The sequence below is a fragment of the Oryx dammah genome, unplaced genomic scaffold, assembly GCF_014754425.2.
Source record: "Oryx dammah isolate SB20612 unplaced genomic scaffold, SCBI_Odam_1.1 HiC_scaffold_7, whole genome shotgun sequence".
Classification (NCBI taxonomy): domain Eukaryota; kingdom Metazoa; phylum Chordata; class Mammalia; order Artiodactyla; family Bovidae; genus Oryx; species Oryx dammah.
The window spans coordinates 3,315,120-3,336,960 of NW_024070191.1; the positions used below are offsets into that span (position 1 = coordinate 3,315,120).

General features: G+C 40.3%; 1 protein-coding gene and 1 non-coding gene across 2 annotated transcripts in view; both read right to left on the minus strand.

Moving 5' to 3' along the window:
- Positions 1 to 21,841, minus strand: part of CSMD1 (CUB and Sushi multiple domains 1) — a 2,078,553-nt gene that overhangs the window by 1,006,244 nt on the left and 1,050,468 nt on the right. The window lies entirely within an intron of this gene.
- On the minus strand, positions 14,657 to 14,728 carry TRNAS-GGA. The gene has a single exon. It is a non-coding gene; the product is annotated as a tRNA-Ser (tRNA).

A 21,841-nucleotide genomic window follows, 5' to 3' on the forward strand; every position in this document is an offset into this window, starting at 1 on the left:
ACCCAAGCAGTGTATCAGATCGCATATATGGAATCTAAAAATGACAAACTTAAAATAAAAACAGGGCTGAATGCTGGTTACCAGGGACTGCATGGAAGGTGGGAGTAGGACTGACGTGGTTTAAGTGTACAAGCTGACAGTGAGCAATGACTGAGCTGCAGGGACCTAATGCACGGTATAATGAATATGACCGCAATACCGCTTTACAATAATGCAGCGTGATAAACATCACCGCCTTAGCAATCATAATAGAACACATAAATGTTCCTTCCAAAATGAAGGAAAAATTAAGACATTTCCACATTTAAAAAAAAAAAAAAAAAGCTGAGGGATTCCATTACTTGTAGAACAGTCCTGAAAAGAATGCTAAAGAAAGTTCTATAGCTTGAAAGAAAAAGATGTCTGATATTAACATAAAGCCACGTGAAAAAGTGAAGCTCTCTGGAAAGGTAAGCACGTGGGTAAATTTAAAAGGCCATATTTATTGTAACATTATTGTGAAACTCCTCTTTCTGTTTTCAATATGATTTAAACATGTAAATGCATCAAACATGACTTATAAATCAATGTTAATGGTACATAACATATAAAGATGTAAATTGTAATAATAACCACAGAAAGGAGGGGTGCAAAGCTGTAAAAGCACAGAGTTAATGTATTTTATTGACTCTAAGTTGGTACTAATTTAAACAAGATTGGTGTAATTTAGGATTTTACTGCAATTACCATAGTAACCATTAAGAAAAGAACTAAAAATATTCACAGGCAAAGAAATTAGGTAGAAATCAAAATGGTGCACTAGAAGAACATCTCACACGAAAATGGAGCAGTTGTGGGTAACCAAGGGACACAGAGCATAGAGAAAGAGAAGGGCAAAATGGCAGAAGGCTGGCAGTTTCAGTAACATTTCACATGTAAGTGGATGCAATTCACTGAGTGAAAGAGAAGCGCAGAATGGGTAAAGCATTACCTAAGGACATGCATTTTCAAGAGACTCATTAAGACCTAAAGACAGAAATAGAATGATGATAAACACCTGGAGGAAAAAAGATATGCCATGCAAATAGAAATCAAAAGAATTGGTCACAGAGACTACACTAATAACAAATGAGAGAGATTTTTAAGTTAAAATTTGTTGTACAAAACAAGCATATTATTTTTTGATAAAAGGGTCAGTTTATCATAAAATAAGACAATTCTCAATTTACAAAACACCAACATTAAAAAAAAAAAAAACTTAAGTGAACAATGCTAAGAAAAAGAGGGAAATAACAGAATGAGAAAAACTAGAGATCTCTTCAAGAAAATTAGAGATACCAAGAGTATTTCATGCAAAGATGGGTACAATAAAGAACAGAAATGTCATGGACCTAATAGAAGCAGAAGATATTAAGAAGAGGTGGCAAGAATACACAGAAGAATTCTACAAAAGAAGGTCTTAATGACCCAGATAACCACAATGGTGTGATCACTCACCTACAGCCACACATCCAGGAGTGTGAACTCAAGCTGGCCTTAGGAAGTGTTACTAACAACAAAGCCTGTGGAGGTGATGGAATTCCAGCTGAGCTATTTCAAGTCATAAAAGATGATGCTGTGAAAGTACTGCACTCAATATGCCAGCAAATTTGGAAAACTCGGTAGTAGCCACAGGATTGGAAAAGGTCAGTTTTCATTCCAATCCCAAAGAAGGGCAATGCCAAGGAATGTTCAGACTACCATATAATTGCACTCATTTCACATGCTAGCAAGGGAATGCTCAAAATCCTTCAAACTAGACTTCAACAGTATGTGAGCTAAGAAATTCCAGATTTTCAAGCTGGGTTTATAAAAGGCAGAGGAACCAGAGATCAAATTGCCAACATCCGTTATATCATAGAAAAAGCAAGGGGATTCCTGAAACACATCCACTTCTGCTTCATTGACTACACTAAAGCCTGTAACTGTGTGAATCACTTCAAACTATGGAAAATTCTTCAAGAGATGGGAATACCAGACCACCTTACCTGCCTCTGAGAAACATGTATGCAGGTCAAGAAGCAACAATTAGAATAAGACATGGAACAACAGACTGGTTGCAAATTGGGAAAGGAGTACAAGGTTGTATATTGTCACCCTGTTTATTTAACTTATATGCAGAGTACATCATGTGAAATGCCAGAGTGGACGAAGCACAAGCTGGAATCAAGACTGCTGGGAGAAATAGGAATAACCTCAGATACACAGATGACATAATCCTTATGGCAGAAAGTGAAGAGGAACTAAAGAGCCTCTTGATAAAAGTGAAAGAGGAGACTGAAAAAGCCGGCTTAAAATTCAACATTAAACAAACAAACAAGCAAAACGATCATGGCATCTGGTCCCATCACTTCATGCAAACAGATGGGGAGACAATGGAAACAGTGCCAGACTTTATTTTTCAGGGGCTCCAGAATCACTGCAGATGATTGCAGCCATGAATTAAAGACACTTACTCATTGGAAGAAAAGCTATGACCAACCTAGACAGTATATTAAAGAGCAGAGATATTTCTTTGCCTACAAAGGTTGATATAGTCAAAGCTATGGTTTTTCCATTAGTCATGTATGAATGTGAGAGTTGGACCATAAAGAAAGCTGAGTGCTGAAGAATTCATGTTTTTGAATTGTGGTGTTGGAAAAGACTCTTGAGAGTCTCTTGGACTGCAAGGAGATCCAGCCAGTGCATCCTAAAGGAAATCAGTCCTGAATATTCATTGGAAGCACTGATGCTAAAGCTGAAGCTCCAATAATGTGGCCACCTGATGCAAAGAACTGACTCACTGGAAAAGACCCTGATGCTAGAAAAGACCCTGATGCTGGAAAAGACCCTGATGCTAGGAAAGACTGAATGCAAGAGAAAAAGGGGATGACAGAGGAGGAGATGGTTGGATGGCATCACTGACACAATGGACATGAGTTTGAGTAAGTGCCAGGAGTTGGTGATGGACAGGGAGGCCTGGCATGTTGCAGTCCATGGGGTCGCAAAGAGTCAAACATGACTGAGAGACTGAATTGAATAATATAGTTTTCTATCAGTAGTTTTCTACCTAGATTAAAAGATAGAAATTCTCTAAGTAGAGAAGCAAATACAGATTATTTGCATAAATAATTTATATATTATGTATAACATTCATAAGCAGATATGATATAATGTTCCATGGGAATATTATAGATAGATATATAATCATTACATGTGAACATCTATATCCAAAATATCTTTATATGAAAACACTTGTGCAGAGAAGAGGCCATAAACGCAGAGAGAAACAGTTCCAGGGTTCCATGGGAAGAAGATGACTTGGTTCTTTATGGAGGTTTACAGCTTCAGGCATCTGCTGAGATAAGTAACCCGAGTTGCTAAATTCCATTTGAGACACATAAAAAAGGAAATAAAGTTGACTCTTATCTGACATGCTATTTTCTCTACTTTTGTAATAGCCTGTCTGCCAACATCAACCAAATCAATAAAGGATCAGGGGTCTGAACTAAGAGTTTTGATATTATATACACAACAGTCACAGCACTTTTATTACTCCAGTCTGTTCAATACAAATATCTTATCAATGAATGCTGTTCAGTCTCCTTTCCTCCCTATACTGGTATAGTGCCCCAGGAGAGATAAGGGGATGGGGTTGTGAGTAGGGACATCAAAATAACGTTTCAGTTCAGTTGCTCAGTTGTGTCTGACTCTTTGCAACCCCATGAAATTGCAGCACACCAGGCTTCCCTGTCCATCACCAACTCCCAGAGTCCACCCAAACCTATGTCCATTGAGTTGGTGATGCCATCCAACCATCTTATCCTCTATCATCCCCTTCTCCTGTCCTCAATCTTTCCCAGCATCAGGGTCTTTTCAATTGAGTCAGCTCTTCGCATCAGGTGACCAAAGTATTGGAGCTTCAGCTTCAACATCAGTCCTTCCAATGAACACCCAGGACTGATCTCCTTTAGGATGAACTGGTTGGATCTCCTTGTAGTCCAAGGGACTCTCAAGAGTCTTCTCCAACACCACAGTTCAAAAGCATCAATTCTTCAGTGCTCAGCTTTCTTTATAGTCCAGCTCTCACATCCATACACTGGAAAAACCATAGCCTTGACAAGATGGACCTTTGTTGACAAAATAATGTCTCTGCTTTTTAATATGCTGTCTAGGTTGGTCATAACTTTCCTTCCAAGGAGTAAGTGTCTTTTAATTTCATGGCCATAATCACCATCTGCAGTGATTCTGGAGCCCAGAAAAATAAAGTCAGCCACTGTTTCCACTGTTTCAAGAACTACTGAAAACTAGTGTCAAAATCAGAGTGTGTACATATGCTTAAACCCACCAAGTCGTTTATATTACATGTGAAATTTTTGTATCTAAATTGTATCTCAATGAATCTGTTTAACAAATCAGAAAAGATATGGACACCCAGCTAATTAGTGCCACTTAGAAATAAACAGTGTCCCTTGCTTATTGACTTGAGAGGATTTTAATATTGTTTAAAAGTCCATACTACCAAAAGCAATCTACAGATTCAATGCAGTCCCAATCAAAATTCCAATGGCATTTTTCACAGAAATAGAACAATCCTAATTTCTGTATGGAACCACAAAAAATCTCAAACAGCCAAAGCAATCTTGGGAAAGAACAAAGTTGGATGTATCACATGCCCTGAGTTCAGACGATCAAATTACAAAACTATAGTAATCAAAGCAGTATGATATTGACATAAAAGCATACATATAGATCAGTGGAACAGAATAAACCCATGCATATACGGTCAATGAATTTACAACAAAAAAGCCATAAATACACAGTGGGAAAAAGATAGTCTCTTCAGTAAATGGTGTTGGGAAAACTGGACCAATATCTCATATCATAAACAAACAAAAAAAATAGCTCAAAATAGGTTAAAGGCTTGGAGATAAAACCTGACACCATCAAACTCTTAGAAGAAAACACAGGAGATAAGCTTCTCAACAAAGATCTTGGTGATAATATTTTTGGATTGGACACCAAAAGCAAAGTTAACAAAAGCAAAAATAAACAAGTGGAACTACTGGAATTACACTGAGCTAAAAAAGCAAAACAAACAAAACTTCTGCAGAGCAAAGTAAACCATCAAGGAAATGAAAGGCAGTCTTTAGGATGGGAAAAATATTTGCAAATCTTATATAAGATGAAGGATTAATATCTAAAGTATATAATGAACTTCTACAACTCAATAGCAAGAAAATTATCCAACTGAAAAATGGGCATTTTTCCAGAAAAGACACAAATGGCCAGAGCCATGAAAACATGCTCAACATCACTCATCATCAGGAAAATGCAAACTAAAACCACAATGAGATTTCATCTTAGATCTTTCAGAATGGGCATTAGGAGAGAAAACAAGAAAAAAAAATATATCAGCAAGGATGTAGAGAAAAGGGTGTGCACTGTTAGTGGGAATGTAAATTTGTGCAGCTGCTATAGAAAACAGTATGGAGGTTCCTCAAAAAATTTAAAATGGGACTATCATGTTATTTAGCAATCCCAGTCCTGGGTATTTATCCAAAGAAAAAGAAAACACTAACATGAAAGGTATTCAGTTCAGTTCAGTTCAGTGGCTCAGTCATGTCCGACTCTTTGCGACTCCATGAATCGCTTATGAGCCCCAAATTTCATCATAGATTTGTTCCCATATCTCGACTTTGGTAAATAACCTAAGTGTCCATCAATGGTTGAATGGATTAAAAAAAAAAACAAAACAAAGAAAAAAGATGTGGGACCCACACATGAATATTATCCAGCCTTAAAAAAAAATAAAATTTTGTCATTTGTGATAACATGGATGGACCTTGAGGTCATTATGCTAAGTGAGATAAGTTGACAGAGAAAGACAAATACCATATGAATTCATTTATACATGGACTCTGAAGTAAAAACAAAAACCACATATTGAGATAGACTCTTTTCTACAGGGAGGAGACAGAAAAACAACACCCCATCAAAAAATAAATAAATAAAGATTCTGGAGGTGTTTCATGTTCACAGTGGGGAGAAATGTACCTTCTCCCACCTGAGAAGCACTTTTTTTTTTGGTAATTCCTTTCATTCCATATACATTTACACATACCAGGCAGTGAGGCGGAGGACAGACAGGCAAAGATGTATCATGGTTTCAGGGCTGGGAATCTAAGGATGTGGACCACAGGGATCCTGCGGCCCAAACAATAAACCAACTTGCCTTTCAGACTCTCTGCAAGCATTTGAAAAAGTTTTTCCTTTTTCTTTTATTCAAAGGCTCATGAATCTGAATTGCCTGGTGTAAGTTGAGAGGGCCAGTGAAGAACTGTGTGTTGCACCTGAAGATGTGTTGATGTGTTTCCCACCCCAGGAAGAACAGCATGAGAGGTCTCTGAAGCACAGCGGGGGCTGTGGGAGAGGGTCGCAGAGCTCGGGCAGGAACCAGGGTCGATGCAGGGCAGCCGCCAGGTGACGACGGCTTCTTCCCTTCGGCCAGAGGAGCACTGCTCAAGGGAGTAAAGTACACACTCTGCACAGTGTCAAACCACAAAATAGTTTTGCTCCCTTTTCTTTCTTTTTGCTTTCTTAACACCCTGGACAAAAACAGTGGAAGGCAAAACTGAAGGGATGTCACTCTACAAAAATTGAAAACGTTATGTCAATACTACAGCACAAATGGTGTCAGAAAATGGAACTGGCCTGGTTTGTGCCTGTACAGTCTGCTCATAGTATCTAAGTCCTTAGTTACCAGGGGAAAGGCAACATGGTGGTAACTCTGCAAGCAAATTAACCAGCATTCTGTCCCTTGGATGAGCAACTACAATCACTATATGGGAGGACAGAAACAGCAAGTCAGACCAAACTACAGCTCTTGAGCATCATATCGGCAGTAAAACAATCCCTAATTATTTAAAAACTAAGGGAAACAAATTTCCTTTCACATTTTACATGGGATAACACAAACAAATTCCATGACTTCCTCCGTGTTAGGCTACACAGTCTCTGAAGTCAGAGTTTTTATTTATCTTTATTTTTTCCCCTAAATCTTTTGCTCAGTATTTTGAACACTGTAGTTGTAATCATTTTTTAATAAATGAACGAATGAGCACAGTAATGAACGGCAAAGGTGCCGTGTCAGGGGTTTTCATGCAGTTAAGCCAATTAAATGTATTTGGAGAATTTGGAGTATTTATTTAGCAATATATTCAGTAATGCATTCATGTCATGTACCCCATGGTTCTCAATTAGCTTTAAAATATCTCACAAGTCCCACTGATCAGCCGAAGACAAATATATCTTAAATTGTGCACTGGGGAGATTTTGGAGTCTAGATTTTACAATGTAGAGTCTTTCCTACTTCAAAATATAAAATCCACAATAGTTTATTTTAAACACATTAAAGTATGCCAAGTAAACAAAAAATAATAATGAGGTTTAAATTTATTAAAATATATAGTGAATGATTTCACTTAAAAAATTAAAACTGCATGTGTGTGTACCTTAACATATATATTTGTTTCTATGTATAATTTTGATGTGAAAATAAAGGTATTATGCGGGTAACAATAGTTTATTGTATATATTGCAATCTAAGTCAGACTAAAACTTAATACTTTAAGTCAATACTACATAAAACTTCTGTTTTTAAACAAAATTAAATAGAATCTTAAAATTTTAAAACAGTTTAAAAATTGAAGGTTTCTGTGTTAATTTATTCCTTGAATAATTTCTAACTCACCCTAGCTTTCATTTTCTCCCTCTTAAAGGAGGTTGGTTGAATTTTAAAGGAATTTAGTCAAACAGAATGACTTGAGCATTACTAGAATACACAAAGAACCTCCATGCTTTGCATAAATTATGGTCATTAATGGCACTGCATGTGGTTGCCTGCTTGAATAACTTTTTTGTCAACAGCAAAAAGAACTTGCTTTCAGAAAAGAGGTTGTGCCAAAAATTCGCAGAAGAGGGTGACAACTCATTTTCATCTTAACAAACAAACATGAAAGTAATTTTTTTTAGACTGTGTAAATCAGAGTAATTTCCTAAATTATACTTTGTGCTAATGTTCCCTCTGAAGTTTAAAGCTCATATACTAACACTCCTCAGTCAAACTGGTGACAGGAAAAATCCCGTAGTCACTACACAATGGGTCTTCCCTGGACTTGGCTGATGATTTGTACAAGTTAACTCACATGCATCAGCTTTAATTCTAACATGCTTTCCAGAGTGGGTCCCCTGTTCTGACTCAAGCCTCATGAGCTAGCAGAAAGAGGATCAAACCTTTTGCCCTGGGTGTTCTAGCCTGGAAAGAAAGAAATGGACACCACCACACGTGGATGCACCAGAGAGTCCTCCAGGTTCACTTCCTTACCCATTCAAACTCCAGATGCAATCCGCAAGTTAGTTGCAAAAAAATACTATTTACCTTTATCTATTATATTTAAGATTTCTCTCTATGTTTATCCTAAAACTGACCATAATTATTAAATCCAGGACATTTTTAGAAATCTGTTTCAATGTACTTGCAATGTACTTGCAATGTACTTCCTGAATTTTCCACAAAAAACCGAATGTATTCAAATATTATTTTGTTGAGAATCCCTCAAGGTCACAAATTGAATCATATGTGATTCTTTACTAGTAGGAGTACACACCATCCATGCTTTGAATCAGTTAAGTAAAATCATATTTTACACATAGACCTCCTTGCTCGCTTTGTTTGTTCCCTACGTGTATTCACGGGAAGTCACTGCAGACAATCTATGTCCTCGGTTTTTTTATTTATTAAATTGAGATGCTGATATCTACTTACACACTGTGTGATTCCAACTACGTAATGTTCTGGAAAAGGCAGATCTATGGGGGCAGTAAAAAGATCAGTGGCCATAGGGGTTGGGGAGGGGAGGGATGAATGGAAGAAACAGAGGCTCTTAAGGGCAGTGCAACTATTCTGTATTATTCTATAGTGGGTGTGTACCATTATATGTTCGTCTAAACCCACAGAATGTTCAGCACCAAGAGTGAACCGTGGTGTCAACTATAAACCCCTTCCAGGTGACAGCAATGTGCGAGGTCGGTTCACTGCTTATAAAAAATGTTCCCCTATGATGAGGCTTCCCTGGTGGCTCAGATGGTAAAGCGTCTGTCTACAACGCGGGAGACCCAGGTTCGATCCCTGGGTCAGGAAGATCTCCTGGAGAAGGAAATGGCAACCCATTCCAGTACTATTGCCTGGAAAATCCCATGGATGGAGGAGCCTACTAGGCTACAGTCCATGAGGTCACAAAGAGTCAGACACGACTGTGCGACTTCACTTCACTTCACCCCTACGATGAGGGGTGTTGACAGTGGGAAAGTTGCATGCACAGGGCTAGACGGTGTACGAGCAAAACTGCGTCTTCCTCTCAGTTCTGATGTGAGCCTGCTGCTACTGCTGCTGCTAAGTCGCTTCAGTCATGTCCGACTCTGTGCGACCGACCCCATAGATGGCAGCCCATTAGGCTCCTCTCTCCCTGGGATTCTCCAGGCAAGAATACTGGAGTGCCTTGCCATTTCCTTCTCCAATGCATGAAAGTGAAAAGTGAAAGTGAAGTCACTCAGTCGTGCCTGACTCTTAGCGACCCCATGGACTGCAGCCAACCAGGCTCCTCCGTCCATGGGATTTTCCAGGCAAGAGTACTGGAGTGGGGTGCCATTGCCTTCTCCAGATGTTTGCCTAAAACTGCTCTAAAAATCATTTTTTTTTGTTGTTGCTGTTGTTTTTTCAGTTGCACTCTGGCTGAATCATAGAACCTGAAGGAATAAGTCAGGGAGCACAGAGGTTTCAATTTCAGGCTTTACAATTAAGTGTCATTTTTATAAGAAATAAATAAGTGCTCTTATGATCTTTTAAGAAGGCATAATTTAGGGAAGATGAAATGTATGAAGAATGGATCCAGTTTTAGACAGGAGCAGGAGATACTAATCACAAAATTATTCTATAATAAAAACAATGACAGTCTTAAGTGAGTAACAAGAAGAGACTAGGAATGTGCTATTTCTCGAAGAAGCTCCTAGTCCCCTTGTACAGGTGCTCTCAGCTAAAAGAATTGCAACGGAGAAAAGGCCAAGACACAGCAGTGTGCCGAGCTACCTACCCTGCAGCTAGGTGATTTCCCTTCCATATTTAATCAGTATCATACGCATACAGACAAACACAGAAAAGCTTAAGTGGGGAATGAAGAAGAGAGAACACAAGAAAATCAATCTGTCATTTCCTCTATCGAATCTATAAACATCTTGGTATTGGAACATTCAAGCAACTTTGATTTTCTTTCATTTCTGCTACTGGTACACCAGGAGGAACAGAAGACCTAGTTCTAGGGGATAAATCATGGGTTTGGTTATTTTCAGGCTAATTTCATTGCTGGTTTCTCTTCTGTAAACACCGGCTTGCAGTATTTGGCATGCACTATGCATATTCATTATCTTTTCAATTAGGCTACAAGGTCCTTGAAGGCAAAGGCCATGTGTTGTGTTTCTTGGTATCTACTACCCCAGCTTGTGCAGTGCCTGGAAGGCTGCACACATACATACACACACATACACACACAGACACACGTGCACAATCTGACTGGTAGGTCTGTGACTGGGTCTCAAAATATTACTTGTCTTCTACCGGAATCAAATGTATACCAGTGCTAACTTAAGCTGCAGCATACTCCATGCAACGTACTGAATGAATCAACTATTTTCAACTTGAGTTCAATGCCGGTGAACTGAATTAAGAGGTCAATGGTTCAATAAAAAATGATCCAGAGATAATTCAGGGTCTCTGTCCAATACTAAAGCACTGAGGGTCCGTCTCACACTATTGTCACCTAGCGCACTGATAAAATGTTCTCAAGGGCAGTTTGGGGCTTGTTAATCCAGGTATCAAAGCAGACATGAGAAAGTCAGTACACAAAAGAACAACGGCTATGATTTTCATAAAGAAGATAAAAAGTTGCATCTATTTTCATTTCTCTATTCTTTAAAATGTTTAAGTTTTCACTTTCAACTTCTACCTTGAGTGTCTGAACTTCTCTGGGCTGTTCCAACTCCAGATATTTTTCCCTTCTGATCTAATGTCTTCTGCCTTTCCTGCTTCCATGCATCTTCTTCTCTTTGCCCGTTTTCTTACACATGAGTGCAGATGGCTGTACACTTTTTCCTTCTGTCCCTGAACTTGAAGACATGGCCTTACAGCTTCACAGGCCCCAAGGTGGGCTCCTATTCAACCTGCCATCACCTGACTGTTTGAGTTCTTCATCCCAGCTCTTGCTGACGTGGCTGGAGACTTAATGAAACACATGAAGCATGGGTGAACTCATTAAATTATGAGAAGTTGACCAGAAGGTGAATCCAGCAAAGATCAGGAAGAAAGAATGGTATTTAATGCTATGTGAGAATTAATTACCTTTTTACATGAATCTAATCTGTTTGGCGTATATCTTTAGAGGGAAGGAAAGGGACACATTAGTGAAAGCATTCCTTTTTCTCGACCAACAGTTTACCAGGACGTGCTTTCATAGTTTATTCTGTTCCCAGGTGTACGTACACAGGTATTGCCTGAACAGGGGGCTAAAATTCCCCTAATACTGGAAGAAGACACTCATTGTGGAACCCAAACGAGGCTGAAATTTCCTTCCTTCATCAGCAGGTGACATGCCTATTAGCCAAACAAATGCTTTTTTTTTTTTCCCCTAAAAGGATCATTTTAGTCAAATGCATCTTGCAGATAAAACATTCCTAGTTAGCCAACATACTGCTTAAGGCTATTGCTCACATCCTAAGAGAGTTTAACAATCAGTGAGAAAAGTGAAAGTGAAAGTTGCTCAGTCGTGTCTGTCTGACTCTTTGCAACCCCATGGACTATAAAGTCCATGGAATTCTCCAGGCCAGAATACTGGAGTGGGTAGCCATTCCCTTCTCCTGGGGATCTTCCCAACCCAAGGATTGAACCCAGGTCTCCCTCAGGAGGATTCTTTACCAAGTGAGCCACAAGGGAAGCCCAAGAATACTGGAGTGGGTAGCCTCTCCCTTCTCCAGGGCATCTTCTGAGCCAGGAATTGAACCATGGTCTCCTGCATTGCAGGTGGATTCTTTACCAACTGAGGTATCAGGGAACTAATAGTAAGAAGAGATCCTTTGCTACAGAAGATGGCATTCCCTACACAGGACACGGAATGCAGTTTTATGATCCTAACCACTTTCTCTGTGGACACACTCAGAGAAATAAACACTTAGTTACTGTTAACCATTCTGCTTACTCTTCTCTTACTATACCATCTGTTACACAGTATTTCTACAGCCTCAATGATTTAAAAAAAAAAGCTGAAGATGGGTGGGAGGATTTAGAATTATAAGAAAAAAGAAATAGAAATCATTGATCTAATACATGTGCATATTGAGCCATTAATTATATTTGATCACAGAGTGTCTTTTCTTTCCAAGTAAGAGTCATATAATTCTGATATTAACAATTTTCATCGTAAAATTTTTACATTGCATAATGCTTTATTTCAAAAATTTCAAGACCTGACACCCTCTTTTTTACTCAAAACTTATGCAACTCAAAGCTGAGAATAAAACAAAACAGCCCAAGGAAAAGCGGGCAAAGGGCATGAGTTTTTCTAAATAAGATATTCAAATGGCCAACAGGTACATTAAAAAGAGCTCAACATCACTAATCATCAGGGAAATGTAAATCAATATCACAATGAGATATTACCTCACACCTGTTAGAATGTCTATTTAAAAATTAGGAAACGATAAATACTCGCAAAAATGTAGAAAAAGCAAACCCTTCTACACTCTTGGTGGGAATATAAACTAGTACAGCCATTATGGAATACAGTATAAAGGTTACTCAAGAAATTAAAAAGATAACTACCATAGAATCCCACAATTCTGCTTCTGGATATATATTCTAAAAGAAGAAACATCATTACTGTAAAGAGACACCTGCACTCTGACGTTCACTGAAGCATTACTCATGGTAGGCAAGATACAGAGATGACCTGGGTGTCCATCAGTGCACTAACGGATAAACAAGACATGAGGTCTCCCTTTCTCTCCCTCTCTTTCACACACACACACAGAAATATTATTCAGCTGCAAAAATAAGAAAATCGCTCCAACTGCAACAATATGGATGAACCTGAAGGTCACTATGCTAAGGAAAATAGCCAGATAGAGGAAGACTTACTGAATGGTATCACTTATACAGGAAATCAAAAAAGAAAGTTAAGTAAAACTTCTAAAAACAGAGAATAGGATGGTGGTTGCCAGGGGTTTGAGGGGTGGAGGAAATAAGAAGACCTTGGAAAATAGGTGCAGACTTTCAGCTACAAGATAAAGATTAACAAGGAATGAGGAAGGACTGTATCACATGGTGACTGAAGTTGGAAATACTGTATTGTATAACTGGAATTTACTAGGATAGTAGAAATTATGTATTCTCTTAAAAATAAAAGCAAAACAACAACAAAAACATGTGAAATGATGACTGTGTTGACTAACACTAGAATGGATCCTTTCGTGACATGTATGTATATCAAACTCACAGTTTAAATATTCTGCCATTTTGTTTGCCAATTATACCTATAGGGCTGAACAATGGAGAAGGCAATGGCATCCCACTCCAGTACTCTTGCCTAGAAAATCCCATGGATGGAAGAGCCTGGTAGGTTGCAGTCAGTGGGGTCGCTAAGAGTTGGACACGACTGAGTGACGTCACTTTCACTTTTCACTTTCATGCATTGGAGAAGGAAATGGCAAACCACTCCAGTGTTCTTGCCTGGAGAATCCCAGGGACGGGGGAGCCTGGTGGGCTGCCGTCTATGGGGTTGCACAGGATCAGACACGACTGAAGTGACTTAGCAGCAGCAGCAGCAGGGCTGAGCAAACAACAGCAAAGGTAAACCTAGAGCAGGTGAGGCTGAACCGGGGGATATAAGAGAACTAACTGTCCTGGTTGGCTCTATGCTCCCTCTTCTGGCCTCCCATTGTGACCACACAGACCGCAGGGAACGCAAAGACCATTCACCTAAGCGGTAGCTCACACCTTCACTTCCGCCAGCACTGTTGGTGGTACTGGTGACCAGAGGTGTGTGAGACCCTCGTCTGCAAGCTCATGTTTGAGTTTTACACTCTTGCCAAAGGGGATTAACCAGGGGACATCTCTATACACCAGGGATGGCAACAGTCCCTGCTTCACTGTGGTGCTGTCGAGCTTAAATAAGATGAAGCATCAAAGGCTCGCATTGTCAGAGAAAGAAAATGGGAAAAATAGAGAAAATAGAGCATTTACATGTGGTCACTACTGGCACTGACTCCTAGTTCATGGGAGAATTATACACAATTTCCTATGTACTGGGAACATACATATATATATACTCACATACACACACATATATAAGATATGTATACATATGTGAAAATATATATAACTTGGTGGGACTATATATTAATAAATATATATGTAAGTGCATATAAAGTGAAGTCGCTCAGTCGTGTCCGACTCTTTGTGACCCCATGGACTGTAGCCCACCAGGCTCCTCCCCCCATGGGATTCTCTAGGCAAGAGTAATGGAGTGGGTTGCCATTTCCTTCTCCAGGGATCTTCCCTACCCAGGGATCAAACCTGGGTCTCCAGCATTCCAGGCAGATGCTTTAACCTCTGAGCCACCAGGGAAGCAAGTGCATATATGTGTATATATATATAATGATATAATATGATTATACATATAACTTATTAGGAATACATATATGAATACATACATATATATATATATATATATATATATATACACACACACACACACACATAGGGGGACAACAGAGGATGAGATGGTCAGATGGCATCACCGACTCAATGGGCATAAGTTTGAGTAAACTCCGGGAGTTGGTGATGAACAGGGAGGCCTGGCGTGCTGCAGTCCATGGGGTCTTAAATCAGACACAAATGAGTGACTTAACTGAACTGAATATACATATGCAATTATATAGTTATAATTACATATAGTTTATTGGGAATATATGTGAACTATATATAAAAGTATATGAATCTGTATATAGCTATATATGTGTAATTATATATATATTTTTACAAATATAGAAAATTATGTGTGCATTTGTGTGTGTGTATATACATATTTCTTTTTTTATTTTGCAATAAACTACTTTAATGTGCAATAAAATGGTAGCAGGAACTTGAAACTCCTTCTTCTCCCTAAGAACATGTACGTGCAGATTGTATTGAACATGTTTTCTAGGAAGCAACTTTGCTCACGTAGGAGGTAATAATATGAAAGAAGACAGCTGCTGTCTTGCTTCCTAGTCATGACGTGGTGACCACCTCCCTTAGGGGAACATCTCAAGACATTGAATTCAGCAGCGCAGAGTGTGGCCGTAATCTACTTCTTCATGGGGCCCAGCAGCCTGGGAAACATAAACAAGCATCAGCCTCTCTAACTTAGATTTGTGCAGAGCAGTCACCATGGTCAGCAGAGTGATGACCCAGGTGACGGCAAACTAAATCCTCGGTTCTGGAAAGTCACCTTTCCCCATGCAGCAGAAAGAGGTTAAAACTGGCCTCCAAACAGCCACGGCCGTTTCATATTTCACAGCCCAGGAGCGGCGACACGGAGGACAGAAGCTCATTTTTATGACGATGAAGTCTGAAATTTAGTAAAGAAAAAAGCAGGAGGAAATGGCAAGCTGCTGCAGTATCCTGGCCTGGGAAATCCCATAGACAAAGGAGCCTGGCGAGCTACAGTCCATGGGGTTGCCAAGAGCCAGACACAACTTAGCGACTGAACCAGCACCACCGCCAAGGGTGAACAGAACCATCCTGGCAGTAGAAACATGCACAGGGAGGGGAGGAGCCTGCGGGATGAGCACGAGCACCAGGGACACGCATGTGTGAGTCCTGCTGACCCCCAGCCTCAGCTGGGACCCTGCAGGGCTCCTGGGTATCACCATCTCTAGGGAAACCAGGAAGCACTAACCCTACCAGCACTCTGCATGCAAGGTCAATGGGGAGTAAGGGAAGTGCTGCTGCTGAGCAATCCAGCAAAACTCTAATTCCAAACCAATTCCAGATTAATTCTGAGCCACTGGCTTGGGTCAGCTCCAGGGAGAAACCACATCTGAAATGAGGAGCTGGAGGGATACCAAGAAACTTTGTCCCTGTTTCCCTCCCCACCCCCGCAAGATGCTTTCCTTTAAAGCTCTGGAGCTTCTGTTTCAGAGATCAACACTTTTAGCCAAGTTCTATTGCCCTTGTCAGGTCCTCTTTTAATGAAGCAGAAACGCCCCCAGGAAAAGAATGGCTAACCACAGGAGGTGAACTTTCTTAGAAGCTTGCCCTGAGCCGGAATGAGCATCTCTGGGAAGCCAGTGACTCTTCCCCAGGTAGAGGAAGGAAGGGAGAAGCTCTGAGAGGAGAACATGGGGGAGACCAGCAGGGGTCAAAGGGCACCAGTCAGATACTGAATTAAGCGGTTGTTATGGACTCAATCTGACTGCGGTCCTTTCTTGGTTTAACCGGCTATGTACTCTGTCAGCACACTTTTGCAGCCCTGAGCTGGTCTAAGGGTGTCCTGACACCTGTCTCAGGAGCTGGGGCAGACGTCGCCTTCCCTAGATACACAGAGGCTGACATGGCCCCTCCTAGGTCACCAGGACCGGAGGATGACGAGTGGCCACACACACGGCTTTGCACTCAGCCCGGGCGGAGGGCAGCAACTCCCAACTGTTTCATTAACTGTTGTCCCTTAAAGGCTGACTTACATACTTTCAATAACACCCTTTACATCTCTCCTGATTTTAAAACATGACGCTTCATGACGTTTCCTCATCCTAAATCTCCCTGAAGTTTCTTAAAGGTGAGGAGTCGGTCTTACATTAACTTTGCCTGCAAATAACAGCCACTGCGAAAATAACACATGCTCCGTGTCCAGACTGAGTCTAGAACTTGAGGCAAGTGAAGCTTATATTTTTGAAGCACAGTCATCTACACGCCTTGATTTTGCCTGTGCCTGGCCATCCTAACCGTTCCTAACCTCAGGATACTTTTTTCCTTGAAAATACAAGGTGGGTGACAACACCTGGGGTCTTCCTCCAATGTGAAGTCACGTCTCAAATGTGAGGACGCATGTCAGGACCAGGCGGTCAGGGCAGGACCCTCAAGCATCCTCTGACTACTGCCGGAGCTGGAGGGACTGTGTCCTCGCTCAGCACCCACATTGGGCGTGCAGTAATCAGATACTTGAGGAGCATGAGGACACATCAGCTTTGTGTCCACCTCTGATGACATGTGGTGGAGGACTGAAACCTCATTCCAAACAAACTTGGCCTAACATTAAATCACAATATAAGTGACTGCTATATTTTAAAAGTCTGAATGTTTTCATATGATGACAGGAATAAGTATTATTGATATACTGAATTAGGACTTTGACAACAACTATCTGAACTTGCTGTGGAAGCATTATATATGCTGTCATTTATATGAAGAAGAAATCTGACACCCTTTTTGTGTGAGAAAGGGAATGCTTAAGTTTTCAATGATGACAGAATTTCTGGAAAGTTGTCAGACTAGCATGCAGAGATCTAGGTAATTATAAGAGAGCAACTCATTTTAAACAATCTCACCTGGCATTTTTGTCACTTAGGAAGAGCTGTTAGTCAACATATGATTGAGTTGTATGACAAAAATGTCATTTTCCATTTCCTGTGAGATTCATGTTGAGTTACTCAACTACTAAGTAGCCAGTGTTAAACTCAGCTCTGAAATTAAAGACACATTTACACGGGAGATATTGAAAAGTTCAAATGTACTCGAAAACAATGAGTTGTTGATGACAGGTAATGGTAGACTAGGAAGCTATCACATTGTACTGGTTTTCTCTTACAAAATGAACACGTGCCCAGAACACTGGCTGAAAATGAAAGTCGCCCAGTTGTGTCTGACTCTTTATGACCCCGTGGACTGTAATTCTCCAGGCCAGAATACTGGAGTGGGTAGCTTTTCCCTTCTCCAGGGGATCTTCCCAACCCAGGGATCAAACCCAGGTCTCCTGCATTAAAGACAGATTCTTTACCAGCTGAGTCAGGAGGGAAGCGCAAGAATACTGGAGTGGGTAGCCTATCCCTTCTGCAGCGGATCTTCCCGACCCAGGAATAGAACAGTGGTCTCCTGCATTACAGGCAGTTTCTTTACCAACTGAGCTATTAGTGAAGCCCGAGCACTGGCTAGGCTAGTTTAATCTAGTATGGAGCCCAGCAGGGTGAAGTGGGTCCTGACCCTGAATGTGCTTTGTAAGCACAGATGCACCACAGTGAAGACAGAAGCTACAGCCCAGGAGAAGGTGGCGAGTCTCTTGTTTGTTACTGAGCAGGAGATGGAACCCTGGGTGATGAGGCAGCTCCCAGGTCTGCCTGCCACAAGAACGTGGCCATGTGAACCCTTGGGTCCCCCTTTACTCAAGAAGCAACTGCAAGAAGATTCACCATCCTTGATGTTAAGGACTCTGGAAATGCAACCAAGGACTGCCTGACACAAGGACGTGGCCATGTGAGCCCTTGGGTCCCCGCTTACTCAAGAAGCAACTGCAAGAAGGTTCACCGTCCTGGACATTAAGGACTCCAGAAATACAACCAAGGACTTTGAAGCCAGGGTTTCATGCTTTGCAATTGAAATATGGCTGTGGGCCCACCCAAACTACCAGCAAGGGAGAAAGGAAAACCTCCAGGGTAACTGTCAGGGGAATGCTGGCCCCGTAGCAAAGTGGACCTCTGCTAGGTTCAGCGTCTCAGTCGGCAGGGGGACCATCCGATACGGCAGGTATCCATCCGAGTGTCCCTGTGGTCTGGGCACAGCTGTGGCAGCTGGCTTTTAGTGGCAGTGAACTGTGCCATCACAGTTTCTCTGAAATCACCAGGTGGTGAATTCTGTGTATGCTGCCTTCTGGCCCCGAGGAGAGAAGCAACACGGGGCTTCCTGTCCGTGTCGAGAGGGCTGCTGTGTCTAGTACTCAGAACCCTGCCTGGGCTTTTCTGTCTCTTCAAGTTGTGCGTTCTGTTCCCCTCAGCTTGCCAGCCTCTTGTAGTTTTCATGGGCTGCAGCTGCTGTTCAGATGCGTTCCGAACGCAACATTCTGAAAATACAAATGATGACTATGCCCATTAATTCTGCATAAGATCTCTCTCAAGAATTTTTTCCTCTCTTTATATGCTTTGGGATTTGACGATTCAAGTCACACATTTAGCATATTAGATAACCTATTTAGTAAACCAGAACTCCCAAAAATCTTAGGCTGAATTTTAAATATGAGCCAATCTAATGGAATGGAAAATTTTTAAGGAAATAAAACCATGATTTTGTGTCATGTTTCTGATTTTTAGGGTAATTTTACTGATTTTTTTTTTTTCAGGTAAACATCTAGGTAATCTTATTCTATTTTTAAAAATGAAAGACAGACCCTGAGAAGTGAAAAGAGATTAATGCCATGCTCTCACTTGGAAGGTCAGCTTTCACAACCAAATAAATATTTTCAACATGCTACCAAAACAAAGGCATTTTCTTAGAGTCATTAAGGGAAAGCAGAGGGAAAGCAGCAAAGTAGAGACCAGAATTAAATGTCAAATTATTTTCTGTGAACTTTTAGCTTGCCTGTCTATTCACTGCTTAAATTTGCACAGACTGCTTTTTCTTTTTTACCATTTCCTTGAACAAAACACATTCACTTCAGTTGTACTGACCTTTTTCTTCTTTATTTGTTTACAGGCACTGGTTACATAAGTTTCTAACAGAACCCGACTTAAGAATTCCAGTTTTTGAATACTGTCACTATTGTTTTGTTTTGATTTTTTTCTAAAATTTCACTTACTATTTGCTAAAGTAAAAAGACACGTCCATTCTGTGATGAAGCAATTCTTAATATAACTTTAGGTTTTTGTAACCAGTGTGTCTGTGTCTGGATCCTTCTGTCCTTCCTCCCTAGAATGGGTTTTGTCTCTGCATTCCTTAGGAAGGAACATGGCGCAGTTCCCTAAGAAAGTATGACCACACACCCAGGCAAGAGTACCTGAGTGGGTTGCCATTGGCTACCAGCTAGATGACCAAAATAAAGAACTAGTGGCAAAAAATAGACAAAAAATACTCTTATTCATAGTGGTTAAGTGGGAAAAGCTAGTTAACAATGTTATTAACTACATGATTAACTATTCACGTTTGTCTTCTAACAGGATATTTTAAATGAGACCACTGATATGAGTTATCCAATGAAAGTCTCCTATTTGTTTTACAGCAGTTACTCTTGCCTGGAAAATTCCATGGGCAGTTCAGCCTGGTAGGCTGTAGTCCATGGGGTCGCGAAGAGTCAGACACGACTGAGCGACTTCACTTTCACTTTTCACTTTAATGCATTGGAGAAGGAAATGGCAACCCACTCCAGTGTTCTTGCCTGGAGAATCCCAGGGATGGGGGAGCCTGGTAGGCTGCCATCTATGGGGTCGCACAGAGTCGGACACGACTGAAGTGACTTAGCAGTAGCAGCAGTTATTCTTGCGAGCTATATTAGCAGGTGAAATGTTAATCAAATCAAATGGGAATCAAAGTCTAATAAAGCCCTGCAACTGAAAACATACAAGTTACTACTGTTAAGGTTTCTGCACCAGCCATGTGCTATGCAGAGCTGCCATGGAGGGTGGAGGGAGGCCTGAGTGTGTGTCCTGAACTTCCCTAGAAAGTTCTCTCTGGCCCTAGGGTTCACATGTCCTTCCAAAGGCAACCACTACACTTGGTGTTAGAGAGACCGTTTTCCAAAGAATACTTCACTTTTGTATATTTACCTGTTTTGCGACCTCTTGCACTCTACTAATGAAGCGTATGCATAATATTAATATCACCTGAAAGTATGTGACAATATTCCTGCAGTTGTTGATTTTTTTAAAGATAGCATGCATCCCAAATAATTCTTGTATAAGTAAAAACACTACTGAAAACTATAAAATTCCCTGGTTATTCTGTAATTTAAAAGAAAATATTTAATTTCTTAAATATATCACAATACCATTGCCACTGGAAGAAAAAACGTAATGGAAAGCATTTTATCTTTTTTCCAGGGCTAGTGACTATTCTATTGATAAACTCATATAAATCAATGAATTTGCCATAATTTGAGATTTTGCAGCTAGTTGCCAGAAATCAGCAGTGATTTTACACACACACGCACACAATTTTTTGTATGTGTATCTATGTATACACAACCTTGGACACACACTCACATCTATTAGCTCAAAGTCCAAGTAAGAAAATTTGTTTCTTTAATAAACTCTCTCAAAAGATTACAAATAACTTGGATAATTATCTTCCCTGGGTTTTAATTTACAAGCCAATCATGCTTTGGGTTTTTCTTTTCTCTTCCCCTTCAAGTATGACTTTTCCGATGAATTGAAAGAAATTGAATCAAATATGTAGATTTCTTAAATGGGTAAAATTACATCCATATTTTACTTTTATTTGGACCAAATATTCAAAATAACATTGCAAATAATGGCATATAATTACCTAATAAAATGTGTCAATTTTTTTTTTTTTTACAGTTTGAATAATAAAAAGGAAAACATTGTGCACCCATGGCTGATTCATGTTGATGTATGGTGGAAACCACCACATATTATAAAGTGATTCAGTTCAGTCACTCAGTTGTGTCCAACTCTTTGCAACCCCATGGGCTGCAGCACACCAGGCCTCCCTGTCCATCACCAACTCCCGGAGTTTTAAACTCATGCCCATTGA